The 14,476-nt window shown below is 41.7% G+C and overlaps 1 protein-coding gene across 3 annotated transcripts in view; it reads right to left on the bottom strand.

The window, feature by feature from the left end:
- Positions 1-14,476, bottom strand: part of coro1cb (coronin, actin binding protein, 1Cb) — a 172,216-nt gene that overhangs the window by 131,180 nt on the left and 26,560 nt on the right. Inside the window, exon 2 of one of the 3 annotated variants that reach the window (XM_072587937.1) lies at positions 4,528-4,643. The exons of the other annotated variants lie outside the window; for them this stretch is intronic. The gene's annotated coding sequence lies outside the window, so the exon portion shown is untranslated. The remainder of the gene's footprint in view (positions 1-4,527; positions 4,644-14,476) is intronic. 3 annotated transcript variants of the gene reach the window in all.

Genomic DNA, 14,476 nt, shown 5'->3' with positions numbered 1-14,476 from the left:
CAATACCGAAAGTTCAGATCACTTTTGGGGAGTTCAAATCCAGCCATGGTACGTGAATTTGAATTTAATACTAAAAAAGTAATGAAGAGTCTCATGGTTACCATGAAACCATCTTCGATTGTCAGGGAAAGACCCATCTGGTTTACTTATGTCCTTTAGGGAAGGAAACTGTCATCCTTATCCAGTCTGACCCGTGACTCCCAACATCAGCCATGTTGTTGACTCTTAACTGCCTCCTGAGCAATTAGGCATGGGCAATAAAAGTGATGGTTCAGCCAACAATGCCCACATCCTGCGAAGAAGTTAAAAAAACTTGTCTCAACTGCCACTTTGGGAAACAGTTGTAGACAGAAGACCAGCATGGAAAAATCCATTGTAAATTCACAACTGTTCGTTTTCAGATACATTTTCATATTGTGAATGTACTAAACATTTTGCATTCACATTTGTAACAGGAATGCTACCAGTATTAAAACACATTCAAACCTGCATAAACAACTCCCACTTATGTCGAAATCAAGGTGCCTCAGGTTCAATTCCTATTCTGAGTTAAATTCTGTAACGGTGATTTATCCACAGAATTCCTCAGTCACGACCAGCTTCCTCAACCACTTCAATTAAAAGGTGAAAGAATGTGGACATCAGCTGGGAACCAGATCAAGTTGGCTGCAATTCCAATCTGAAGCTCATGGCAGAGGATGAACCAAAGACCAAGTCATGGAATTAACATTGTGCTACTCACAAAGCACTTTGCAGTTCAGCTTAAAGAAAAGGTGAAAATTGGGAAGAGAAAATAACATCTTCTGTAAAAGCAGGCTGAAAAGATGTCCAGCATTGTTTTGCAAATGAGAGATCTGAAGTTCAGTGAAGTGCTGGTACTTAAGAATACGAACCAACTCAGTGGGTCATTAAAACAGATTTTGTGGCGCCATTACCAATAACAAGGTTAGTCCAAGCATTAAGGAGTAAACCCTTTCAATTCATACAAGAGACATGGACATTCCAACAAGGCCTGCATCTATCTTGCATTCCCAACTGCTTTTGACAAGATGAACCAGTGCAGTCTGTGGTAAAGTACTCTGACATTGCTGTTAGGTTGGAAACAACGATTTACAGAAGTGATGCATTGAGCATAGGGAGTCACTGTAATTCTGTGACAGATGAACAGGACTCCATGCAGAGAAGTAGATAAGTTGGAATTCGACTTGTGACAGTAGGGTGGGAGTGGGGGCCAAAATGAGGATTCAAGCAAAGGAGGGAGAATAGGGACAAAAGCAGTGAGGTGTTTCCGTGGCAGAGGTGAGTAAACCATACAGGTTCAGAGTCCTCCTTGGGATTGATAAAGGCAGAGATATCACATGGTCTAGGTCAGCCTCAACAAGTGGCCACAGAGGAATGGAAGCAGTGGCAAGGAAGTTCGGAGCAACAATTAAAAAACAATTTTCTCAGTGAGATGATGGAGAACCCCCTCCCACCCAAAGAACTGAATCAACAGGCAGAATTTGCAGCTTTGAAAGCTGCTATATCTCCTACATCTGCTTCACACAAGTCGAATACTTAATACTTTTCTCGAATTGCTGTAGAAACCACAGGAGCTTATCTAAAGATAAAAGGCTGCATGAAGATTCTGTACCAGATGGGGAGAAAGAGAATGTACAGGAAGCAGACAGATTAAAGAGCTGACCATCTTCAATGCTCATACCAATCAGCCACAAATTAATTATTTTTCAAATCTTTCCACTTGCTCTGAAGCATAGACTCAATGAAAGATCAGATCGCAAAACAAAGCTAAGACTTTAGAAAATCCAATTACCATTCCACTAAAGACCACCAAACATTGAGTGAAATCCAAAGCAAACTAAAAGCATAGCAATCTTGACCAGAGTTAGCCCAGCAACATAATCATTGTACAACTGCACACGTTATCCTCCCCAGTCCTTCTCTGCTTTAAGATATTTCTACATCCACAGATACCTATGGCACCTTTGCTTCCCTTCCATGTGTAGCCATGCATTTATCAGTACTGTATTGAATTTCATCTGTTGTCATTCTGCTCATTTACAAACTTCACACAATACCAAAAATTCTCTTGAAAAGTTTGCATCTCAAACAGAAATACTGCCAGTGCTTTGCCCAGAATAAGTCACAAACTACCAAAAAAGGTTGGAAGAAACAACAGTTGAAATTCTAATGTATCAGAACTTTCTCCATATGTCACTGCATCACATGCTTGGCCATGAAACAAATTACACCCAAATGACTCATTGGAAACTGCATCATTGGGTATAGAGTGACTGCTCATGAATAAATCTAGCTTAACTTCAATTTATCCACCTCCTTAAAAAAATCTCTCCCAGCCATTTCTCTTTAAAACACTCTCCTTTTCCCAATTCAAGATTCCTCATCCTCTACCTATGCAACCAATCTTTCACTCTCCAAACTATTTTGCTATTCCATCCCCTTGTCTCAACAGCTCGGATTAAGATTTTTTTTTGTCTTTGACACTTTCACCTAGCATTATGCATCTAAAGCATTCAAAACTGAATTGCCTTCCCTAAAAGGACACTTGCGAACCTAGTGACATTTCAAAGATAATTAAAATGGCTGCTGCTGGACTAGCTTTGATTTAATTCCAGATGTTAATTGAATTCAAATGACACCACAGTGGGATTCAAACTCATGTCTAGAACATTAGCCTCGGGTTCCAGATTGCTAACCCAGTGACATTAACATGATGCCACCACAGTCTCCAGACAGGAAAAACAAAGACAAGTTTTTAAAAAATTCATATGTTGCCACCACAGCTGATACAATCAGCATTTAATACCAATCTTTAATTGGCCACATGGATGTAGAACTGCCTTCGTGGAAGTCTGCAACCACAGGGTGCAAGTACAACTTTATACTTGTTAGGTCCAGATTTCCAAGATTGTCAATGATTAAGGAATGATGATGGATTTCCAAGGCAGGATGATGTCTAACTTAAAGGAACCTGCAGATGTTAGTGTCTGATGCCTTTGTTCTACCAGGGTGCAGAAATTTCAGGATCGGAAGAGGTTATGAAAAAATGCATTGGCAATGGCTGGAACTTCTAGATGAAACATACTTCAATAGTATGCCAGTAGTGGAGAGAATTAATGGTTAATATTCTAGATGGATCCTCATTAATCCAAGGAAGTCAATAGCATGTTATCATATTCCTAATACATGGATAGTGGAGGGTGTCTGGAAGTTAGGGGTATTACTTGTGACAGAATTCCAACCTTGTTCTGATAGAAAATACTATCTGGTGAATGGCAATTCACAAGATATTAATGACAAGGAATTCAGTGATAGTAATGCCAACTTTAAGAAAAAGGTAACCTTTGGCAGGTTTGTAAACACTATTTGCCTTTTAACAGCTCAAGCCCAGATGTTTGTTCAGGCATGCTGCATGCAGGCATAGAGAGCTATATAATCAATTGTGACGCAAACAAAACATCATTCAATCATCAGTGAATGGGACCTTAGAATAGAGGGGAGGTTGTTGAAGCAGTTGAAAATGTTTGGGCCTAGAAATCAGAAGTATTGCTCCAATGTCCTACAGCTGAAATGATTGGATTTTGAAGACTACAAATATTGATGCATACAAGTTATTTTCTTTCTTTTTAAAGATTTCTCACTGTCTGATTTATACTATGATACACTGACAATAGCATGAGCACATTTCAAAAGTATATTGACATAATGACAATGCAATATACACGACAACCCATTTTGATGCTGTTAAGCAGCCAATGGTTCAGACACTAAAAGAACTGAAATTAAAAAGACAATGAAAGACTGAAGGTCTACATTTGTTAATTCAACTCAGTTGTTGGATAGGTTTTGCAATAATTCACATCACTGACACTCACCATAAAAACAGTAGGAAGGTTTGCACAGATTTTAACAGCATATAATTTCAAGACAACACATGCAATCATGAAAGTTAGTGCATTTGAACTACTTACTTACACAGGCATAAAACTGATTTGCAAATCTATTATACAATTTCAATTCATAATTTGCATAAGGTCTATGCTTACAAACAAGTAATTTGAAACTCAAGTTCCGCTTGAGATGTTTTGATCCAAACCACTTCTATTGGTAGATCCGCAGTGCCGACAAAAAAGAAAACGCCATTGTCACTTTTCAATCATGATGAATTATTATTTTATGTTACAAGTGGAATCCAAACCTCTCCTTAATACATGCAATGGCAAAGCAGCCATTTCATGACAACCCCTGGGGAAGAAAAGGGCAGAAAATGGCAGCACTGTAGCTTAGAATGCTTTTCCTTCTAATGAAAGAAAGGGTAATAGAATACAGTTTCATACCAGTATGATGTCTTAATTGTGTCCTAACAGGAGAGGCTGCTCTCCAGGAGGGAAATCTCGCACTTTCCTACATATGGTGAATCAGATCCATAACAGCAGAGTCAAAAATCTCAGTGCAGTCTAGAAGTGCACAGATGGAGACATCAGGTAAATGAAGGTCTGAGCTCACCTGCAACAATCCCTTAGTGAAACCCCTCCGATTCAGTTGAATACACCCACCAGCATCTGCTACCAAAGATCAGCAGCAAAGTATCAGAGAGCAGCCACCTCAGCAGAAAGTTGTTGCTTTTAATCAAAGAGATGGGAGAGGATTGATTAGAAAAAATGGGGAGGGAGAGAGGCCAAAATCATTTTCACCAGCAATACTCAACTGGATTACATCAAACTACATTTCTAGGGTAGCTACTGTAAATATTCACCTAAATCACGGAATGTTGGTTAAAACTACAGGATTTTGCTATGCCCAAGTCAAAATAAATCATGGCTTGGAAAACAGTGCACAAAGACATCCAGCTTCAAGCTAGAGGGCAATAAATTGTCACTTTTGAGAAAGGAATGGTGAACAGTAAGTATTATCCTGAAGAAATGAGGTGCAATTTAAACGCAGGGAGAGCAACACAATCTTAATATAAATGTAGCGTGTTTACTGATTTTAATAATCGCCAAACAAATGACCCCAAAATGTTGAAACCACTAGTCCTGCATCATCATGCTCTTCAGTTCAAAAATAAAAGTGAGTATCTCAATACTCACAGGTACACCTTGCTGAAATCCCAAAAAGGTCAATGGCTTTGTGCATGGAAAATCATGTCTCACAAACTTGATTGAGTTGTTTTGAAGAAGTAACAAAAAGGATTGATGAAGGCAGAGTGGTGGACGTGAGCTATATGGACTTCAGTAAGGTATTCAACAAGGTTCTCCATGGATGACTAGTTAGCAAGGTTAGACCTCATGGAATACAGGGAGAACTAGCCATTTGGATGTAGAACTGGCTTGAAGGTAGAAGACCTAGGGTGGTGGTGGAGGTTTGCTTTTCAGACTGGAGGACTGTGATCAGTTGGGTACCACATGGATTGGTGCTGGGTCCACAACTTTTCGTCATTTATGTGATGAATTTGGATGCGAACGTAGGAGGTATGGTTAGCAAGATGAGACCAAAATTGGAGGTGTAGTGAACAGCGAAGCAAGTTACCTTAGATTACAAAGGGATCTTGATCAGATGGGCTAATGGACTGAGGAGTAGCAGATGGAGTTTAATTTAGATAAATGCGAGGTGTGCATTTTGGGAAAGCAAATCTTAGCAGGACTTATACACTTAATGGTAAGGTCCGAGGGAGTGTTGCTCAACAGAGATCTTTGAGTGCAGGTTCATAGCTCCTTGAAAGTAGAGTCTCAGGTAGATAGGATAGTGAAGGCAGCGTTGGTATGCTTTCTTTTACTGGTCAGAGTATTGAGTATAGGAGAGTGTGCTACTGGAAAAGCAGAGCAGGTCAGGCAGCATCAGAGAAGCAGGAGAATCGATGTTTTGGACATGAGCCCTTCATCAGGAATGAGGCCACAGGAATGAAGCCTCATTCCTGATGAAGAGCTTTCGCCCGAAACATCGATTTTCCTGCTCCTCGGATGCTGCCTGACCTGCTGTGCTTTTCCAGCAGCACACTCTCGACTCTAATCTCCAGCATCTGCAGTCCTCACTTTCGCCTTATTGAATATAGGAGTTGGGAGGTCATGTTGTGGCTGTATTGGACATTGGTTAGGCCACAGTTGGAATATTGCATGCAATTCTAGTCTCCTTCCTATTGGAAGGATGTTGTGAAACTTGAAAAGGTTCAGAAAAGACTTAAGGAGGTTGCCAAGGTCCAAGGATTTGAGCTACAGGGAAAGGCTGATTGGCTGGGACTGTTTTCCCTGGAGCGTCAAAGGGGTGACCTTATATAGGTTTCTGAAATCATGACAGGCATGGGGTAGGATAAATAGACAAAGACTTTTCCCTGGATGGGAGGTGTCCAGAACAAGAGGGCATAGGTTTAGGGTGAGAGGGGAAAGATATAAAAGAGATCTAAGTGGCAACGTTTTCAATGCAGAGGGTGGTAAATGTATGGAACATGCTGCCAGAGAAAGTGGTGGAGTTTGGTAAAATTACAACATTTAAAAAGCATCTGGATGGGTATATGAATAAGAAGGGTTTAGAGGGATACAGGACAGGTGCTGGCAAATGGGACTATTTTAGGTTGGAATATCTGGTTGGCATGGACGAGTTGGACCGATGGGATTTGCTTCTGTTCTGTACATCGGCATGATTCTATGACCATGATGTCAGCCTATCTATTGAGGAGAAAGTGAGGACCGCAAATGCTGGAGATCAAAGTCAAAAAGTGTGGTGTTGGAAAAGCACAGTCGGTCAGGCAGCATCCAATGTGCTCTTCATCAAGAATGAAGAGTTCATACTCGAAACATCGACTCTCCTGCTACTCGGATACTGCCTGACCGGCTGTGCTTTCCAGCATCACACTTATCTATTGAGAAGAAATAAGCAAAAACTAATACCCAGTGTGAAGAAGGAGCCTGTAGCAAAACAAATCCTGAATGATGGGACAGCAAAATGTACATATTTAATAAAAAGCAAAAAAAAAACTGCCAATGCTGTATATTAGAGACAAATTAGAAATTGGGAAAAAGCTCAGCCTGTATGGCAGCATCCTTGGACAGATTTCGGGTCAACTGATTTCTCTCCACAAGCACTACCAGACGTGCTGAGCTTTTCCAGCATTTGTTTTTGTTACATACACTTGAATTGAAAAGATTTACACTCATGAATAACTAGTGTAAATTTAGATTAGATTCCCTACAGTATGGAAACAGGCCCTTTGGCCCAACAAGTCCACACCACCCCTCTGAAGAGTTACCCACCCTATATTTATCCCTGACTAATGCACCTAACACTATGGGCAATTTAGCAATTCACCTGACCTGGAAATCTTTGGATTGTGGGAGGAAACCGGAACACCCAGAGGAAACCCATGCAGACACAGAGAATGTGCAAAGTCCACACAGACAGTCGCCAGAGGTGGGAATTGAACCTGGTCCCTGGCGCTGTGAGGCAGCAGTGCAAACCACTGAGCCACCGTGCCACCCCATTTAGTTTTTTGCAGGCACCCATGGAGTCTTTAACGTCTAGGTCCAGTGGGGGAAAAATATGCTGAAAGCAACATGATAAAAGGCTGTATCAAGGCAGAGGAAAATCTAGCCTGGAACTCTAAGAATTGCACTGAAATATTGCATCTCATTAAAATTGCTCAACAGAAGAGTTAACACAACTTAGATGTTTAAAGGCAAACTAAAACAGTCAAACTTTGCAGGCTGAAATGTCATGTTTCACAAAAAAATTGTTCAAAGCCATGTGAACATGAAGATGCCACATCACCACAGATTAAGGATATAGAAGCAACAAGACCTAACAATGTTCAAAAAAATCAGCCTCATTCCTGTTCCTCCCTCTTCCTGACCTTTGCTGACTGAAGTTAGTTGGGAATATTCCAGTAGTTTCATCCACTTCCCCTCAAGGAGCAGCTGACTTTGGCAATCCCTTGCTGGTTCAGTCAGAAAGTTTTGCTCCAAAACCATTACAAAATCAACAGCCTTGGCATCCAATCAGCTTATCTATCCATGCACCATGACCTAAATAAAGCTCCTCAAAGTAACAAGGAAAGATAAAGAGCTGCAATAGATATCTCGTGCGTTCAAAAGAATAGAGCTTGGTGGGACAGCAAGAGGCTCAATGATTACTTTAACAATTATTGCTGGCATCTAGTTCTTGTTGCTTTTCTATCCCCACCCAAAACATATGCAAGGAAGAAATATTTCAACCACTCAATGGCATTCGTGGATCTCAGCCACAGCAACCATTTCAAAACTGCAGCGGTTATCCCCAATCCAAACGAATAGCACAGAAAATGACAGAGCCCATCACACCTGTCCCTTGAGAGGGGTTGTCCAGGAGAATATATAATGCCTGTGGCCTCGCCAATTAAGACGACAGCTGAAGCACTGAATTGAAAAGCAGACGCAGAATAAAATCTGTCTGACATTCAGCAATTACTAACACTGAGTGCAGGAAGATTTGGTGCAAATATGCATAATGTTATTCCTGTACACACAAGACCACAATTTTGCTTGTTAAAAGTATGACCAAGCCAACAAACAAGATGCCTTGATACTTTGCAACTGAAGGTACTAAAAACAAAGTATACATCAGTGTCAGGAGCCATGCATTTGTATTGCTTTGAGCAACAGATAAGCTTTTCAACTGCAGAAAAAAGCACTTTCCTTTTATTGTTCTGACTAGGGCAGAGCAGGGGCGTTGTCTTTGATGAGACAGACGATGGGAAGCACTATACTTCATGCCTATTTTGTTATCCAAACCTCCGTAAATGCATCCTCATTCAGGACCTTAGGTTGGAGCTCATATTAGTCTCACACCGGGAACTAGCAGCACTGTCGCAGTTAGGGAAGAATGAATGGGGCACATAGAAATAAACTGCTTTTCTTTTTAAATAATTAATCAAAAGGTGAAATATTTCAAGAAGCTACTAGCATTACTAAACATTAGAGTCCATCTTTAAGTACAATCTGACGCAGATCTACAGGGTTTAACTACACAGCTCACTCCCAAAAATTACAACCCATTTGCAGGTAAAGGTGGTCCACTGGGCAGCCTTAACTGAACCAATCAAAATTCCTGCATCTTTCCACAGCAGCGCCCAGTTCTGCTGAAGATTGTACCTTCACTATTTGATAGATTGATGATGGTAAACAATTCCTTAAGATCAATTCTAAATTTTTTTTTATTAGTTTGAACCCACGTCACCCTATTCTATAATAAAAGTATTAATTCAGGCTTTTTCTCAATTAAGCAACTTGCAGTTATATAGCACCGTTAAAAGTGAGCATCCCACAGGAGTACAAAGAATAAAATGTGGCACTAAGTGATATTAGCACAGGCTTGATCAAGGATTTAAGATTCATCCTGAAAAAGGACGAGAAGTTAAAGATTTAGGGAAGGAATTCCAGAGCATTGGGCCATGGCAGTTGCACAGCATCAACCGTGGGGCAATTAAATATGGAGATACCCAAGAGACCTTGACTATAGTGTAGACATTTCTTACTCTAATCTATAATGTATACTTTTTTTCTGTGATCTCTCTTTTTTCCTGGCTCAAAAACGGAAGTATCTCCAGTCTTCCATCATAACAGGCCCAGCACTCGGGGTCAGTTTCATGGACTTCCTCTGCACTGTCTTCAGTTTTGCTGGAGTTTCACTGACTTTAAACTGAACCCTATATATGTGGGGCAGGGTAATCAGTGCACTAGATAGTTTGAATACCACAACACTGATTGTGCAGCCCTGCTAATGCAGTTTAACCATCTACTGCATTTGTTAATTTATAGTCTGCATTAACTGATCATGTTGAATGCAGATGAGGCCTAGGTGTTTTCCAGCTCTATCCATAACCATTCAACACATTTCATGAAATGTGCACTGCCCATTTCTCCTCCCCACTTGCTACATTTGTTACTTGTCAGCACAGCATTGAAGTTCACTTGGTCAGTCTATCTCCTGTAATGCCATTTCCTCCACACGTATAAGGTCATCTCAGAAGCACACAACAGCTTATCCTTAGCATTCAATTGATCGCTTGTCTTCATACTATCCTTCAGGTGTGTGGTCAATTTCCACTAGCATGCAAAATCAATGATCAATGTGTCAACTCCCTAAGCTCCATAAAGACAATGTTTGGTGAACACGTCAGAGCTTGTTGCACCACGTTAACGGAAATACCAAAGCTATTCTGGCAAAGTCAAGAAACAGGGTCAGCAGCAGATGGTGATAGATGTGGAGCATCTCAGCAATTGACAGGTTATGGGGTTTACAACTTTTGATGAAAACAGAATGGCATAACGTAATGATAGACAAGTGTCAAATAAGCACTTTGCAGGACGAGAAGGTTAAGGAATGGAATTTCTAATGAATTGAACTGGATGTATTTTATTATAAAAGATATTCAGGTTCATCAATAATTCACATGGGGCAGGGAGGGCGAAATGATAAAGTGAGAAAAATAGAAGCACAGCATACCCTGCTGAAAACCACCTGCTAGGTGAGCTGGGATCCCAACGTGCGGAAGATAGCTTTGGGAGGGCTCTTGTGGCGCATGTAGTCCCTATTTCTGGGCCCGAAATCTGCAATGGAGGTGTTATATCAAACCAAAATGACCACATTAGTGCATAAGCATGCAAATTTGCCCCAAGTCTGAAGAACTTTCCAACAGCCAAACTTAGTACAGGATGCAGTCAGAAACTAATGGATAATTTATTTACTACTTCCTGACTGTGCTGGTGAGTCAACTGCAACAAAGTCCACTTTTCTAGCAGGATGATTCATTCCAATTGCAATTATGAAAACTTCAACAAGACAACATAACACCAAAGTCACGAGGAAACGTCCCAGATTTGATATGCAGCTAATTAGCAGTTCAGACTCAGTGCTAACCCCTCATCATTACCAGTGGAGTAATGAAAAAAGTCAAGTTTTTCTATTGTCAATTGCTACCCAATGACCCTCTAGAATTTATGGGCGGCACGGTGGCACAGTGGTTAGCACTGCTGCCTCACAGCACCAGAGACCTGGGTTCAATTCCCGACTCAGGCAACTGTCTGTGTGGAGTTTGCATATTCTTCCCGTGTCTGTGTGGGTTCCCTCCGGGTGCTCCGGTTTCCTCCCACAGTCCAAAAATGTGCCGGTTAGGTGAACTGGCCATGCTAAATTGCCCGTAGTGTTAGGTGAAGGGGTAAATGTAGGGGAATGGGTCTGGGTGGGTTACTCTTCGGAGGGTCGGTGTGGACTTGTTGGGCTGAAGGGCCTGTTTCCACACTAAGTAATCTAATCTAATTCTCACAAAAATCATTTTGCCAATGTCCAAAATGAAAACAAAGGCAGAGAACAGAACCATATACAATGGAGATCTCTTCACCAGTGTGGTAAAAAGCCCACTATAATTCAATGTCACATAAAAAGAGGATATATATGGTGGTCACTACTCAAGGAAAGATATCAACACATTAGCATCTTTAAGAACATAAGATTTTATTTCTCTCAAGTTAATTAGCCATCACACTATTCCAGTTCACCCAATACTCCCTTAGTGAGCAACTACTAACCTCAACTAATTCACAAGCTTAATGACTGCGACTTCACTAGGGTGGGGACTGTGGAAAAACACCAGCTCATTGCACTGAAATAAAATGAGGACTCTGGAAAAACAAAACTGTCCTCCTGCCTTCTGCAATCAACCTCCACCATAAAGCGAAAAAAAACTGAACACACCAAGTCACACACCCTGGTAAAAGTTAAAACTACCATAACTGGCATGCAATAACAGGTGTATATCATTGTTTCAGGAAAAACCATAAGCAAAATAGAAAGCGAAGTTGGAAGAGCTAGCTAGGGCAAACTGGGGAGACACTCAATACCGGTGTTGTGCCATGAAAAACAATAGGGTAGGTAGCCAGCGAACCCGAGTTAACTGCTACTGGCTAAATAAGGATGTGAGAAGAACTTCCTGCCCATTGTGTATGGCCTGATCTATTGGACAGGTATTTTGTTTATTGCTTTTGGATATCATGGCTATGAGTCTTCACATTGTTACACCAATCTAAACCAGCAGCCGTTTACACCTACAACCAGCATAAAATGTTAAAGGGTGTGTAGCTGATCAAAGTCTGACAGGAGCAAGCTAATAGGTCCATATAAAATTGGGTGTATTTATAACACAAACATCCAAACACAAAAAAGGGTGAGAAGTAGCACAAGGAATGTTAAGTCTATCCACCTACATTACCCAGATGTCTCTTTTAGAGATTTCGTTTTAAGTTGATCACACTCATTTCAGTCCAAAATGGTTTACTACATATCTTTAAAGTGGCTACTTATTCTGGAGACTGTGGTCATCAGGAACACCCATTCTGCATTTATTCCATCTACAGGGGAACCTCGATTACCTGAACTTGATGGGCAGGCACTATTTCGTTCGAATAATCAATTATTCAGTTAATCGATCAAATGCTTCTCCTCCTTTTAAAGTCTGCTCCCCATTCAGGAGACTAGCAGCAGCGCACGAGCCCCGTCTCCGGCCCCTGTGCAACACGCCCCTGCCGCCAACACCGCCCCCTGCTCCCATGCAACACACTCCCCCGCCCGTGAAACACGCCCCCGTCCCGCTACCGTGCAACATGACCCCTGCAACACGCCCCTGCGCAACACACCCCTGCTGCCACCCCCACTCCCCTGCAACCACACCCCTGCCTCCATCACCGCAACACGACCCCTCGCAACATGCTCCTGCCCCCACCCACGCCCACACCCCTGCTCCCACGCAACACACCTGCCCCCACCCCACACGACCCCTCGCAACATGCTCCTGCCCCCACCCCCGCCCAACACCCCTGCCCCCACCCCCGTGCAAGACACCCACCCCGCCCAACACGCCCCCACCCCCCGCGCAACACTCCACTGCCCCCACCCCTGCTCTCGTGCAACACGCCACTGTCCCCCCACCCACTCCCTGCTCCCATGCGACACCCTACACGACTTCAAATAATAATGTCGGACCTTTAAGACACCCCAGAGGATAGGTGGGGCCTTGGTTTAATCTGAACAATGCGAAGTATCACATCGCAGTAATCCACTCAAGTAGTAGCATAGAACATTACAGCGCAGTTCAAGCCCTTCGGCCCTCGATGTTGTGCCAACCTGTCATAACAATCTGAAGCCCATCTAACCTACACTAAGAACAAAATGCTTGTCCAATGACGACTTAATGTAGCCTGCATTTAGAGGTCAAAGCTTGAACCTGAACCTAAAATTGCCTGTCACAAACACTATCACTGAGATAAGCCTATGATATCCAGTATACTGAACATGTTTGTCCACCTTTAATAAGTTGTACTAGCTGGCCCAATTCCCAAATTTTAGCTAGTCTTCCTGCTTCTTGGCCTATTGTTTTTAAACAATTGATTCTTTTTAAGATTTAAAAAAAAGACCACTCTACACTGGTACCCCCACCAATCACTCTTTGGACTCAGGATTGCTGTTCATCACTCCTCCATGATATACCAGTTACTACCCTCCCACCATTAAGACTTCTCCAGTGAAAACCACTGTTTTCACTTTCATTTGAAACACAACTTCAATTTTCATCCTTTCCATCCCTGCTCATTTTAAAGCAACTGCTCAGACTTTGGACTTCTTATTTAAGGAATGACGCATACGTATTGGAGGCCGTTCCATGGGGGTTATTAGATTTATACTTGAAGTGAATGGGTTGTCTTATTAGAAAAGGTTAGACAAACTGGAATTGTTTCCACTGGAGGTAAGAGAAAGGGGTGCCCTAATTGAAGCATATAAAATCCTGAATGATCTTGATAAGGTGGATGCAGAAATGCAATTTCCTCTTACAACTGTTTTATAATTACAGATCATACTTTTAGGACTGAGATGAAGAGAGATTGAGGACTGAAACACTTTGGAACTCTGTGCTGCCACAGAAGGCAGTGAATGCAGGGCATTGGAAAGTTAAGACGGAGGTAGGTCTTAACCAAGGAAATAGAAGGTTGTTTCGAGGAGATGGTAACGTGGAATTCAAACATAAATAGGTCAATATGATTTTACGGAATGGCAGAGGGGGCTGTCAGGGTCCAGTGACCCACTTGTGTCCCTAATCTTATACTTTTATATTTCTTTTACACCAAATATAATTTAAAAATTTTAAATTAAAATAAAAAACAATAAGAATGAGAAGAGCAAATGAGAAGAATGAAGTATTTATGAGCAATGGGAGAGGCTGAATGTCAATTTTGTATTAGATAATGCATTCTCTGCCCATGCGCTACAAAGCTCCCAAAGAAGCAGTTGCACCACGTGTTTATATCACTGAATCACTTATCCCGAAAGCAATTAAGTCACCAGCAGCAATACTGAAGAAAATGCTTTCAAGTCATGTTATCCCCAACCAATCCCCCCCCCACCCCAAAAAAAACGACTTCAAGCATGCTTCTCGCCC

The sequence above is a fragment of the Chiloscyllium punctatum genome, chromosome 17, assembly GCF_047496795.1.
Source record: "Chiloscyllium punctatum isolate Juve2018m chromosome 17, sChiPun1.3, whole genome shotgun sequence".
Lineage (NCBI taxonomy): Eukaryota > Metazoa > Chordata > Chondrichthyes > Orectolobiformes > Hemiscylliidae > Chiloscyllium > Chiloscyllium punctatum.
Note: the sequence above shows the minus strand (reverse complement) of the source record. Positions and strands in the feature narration are given on the sequence as shown.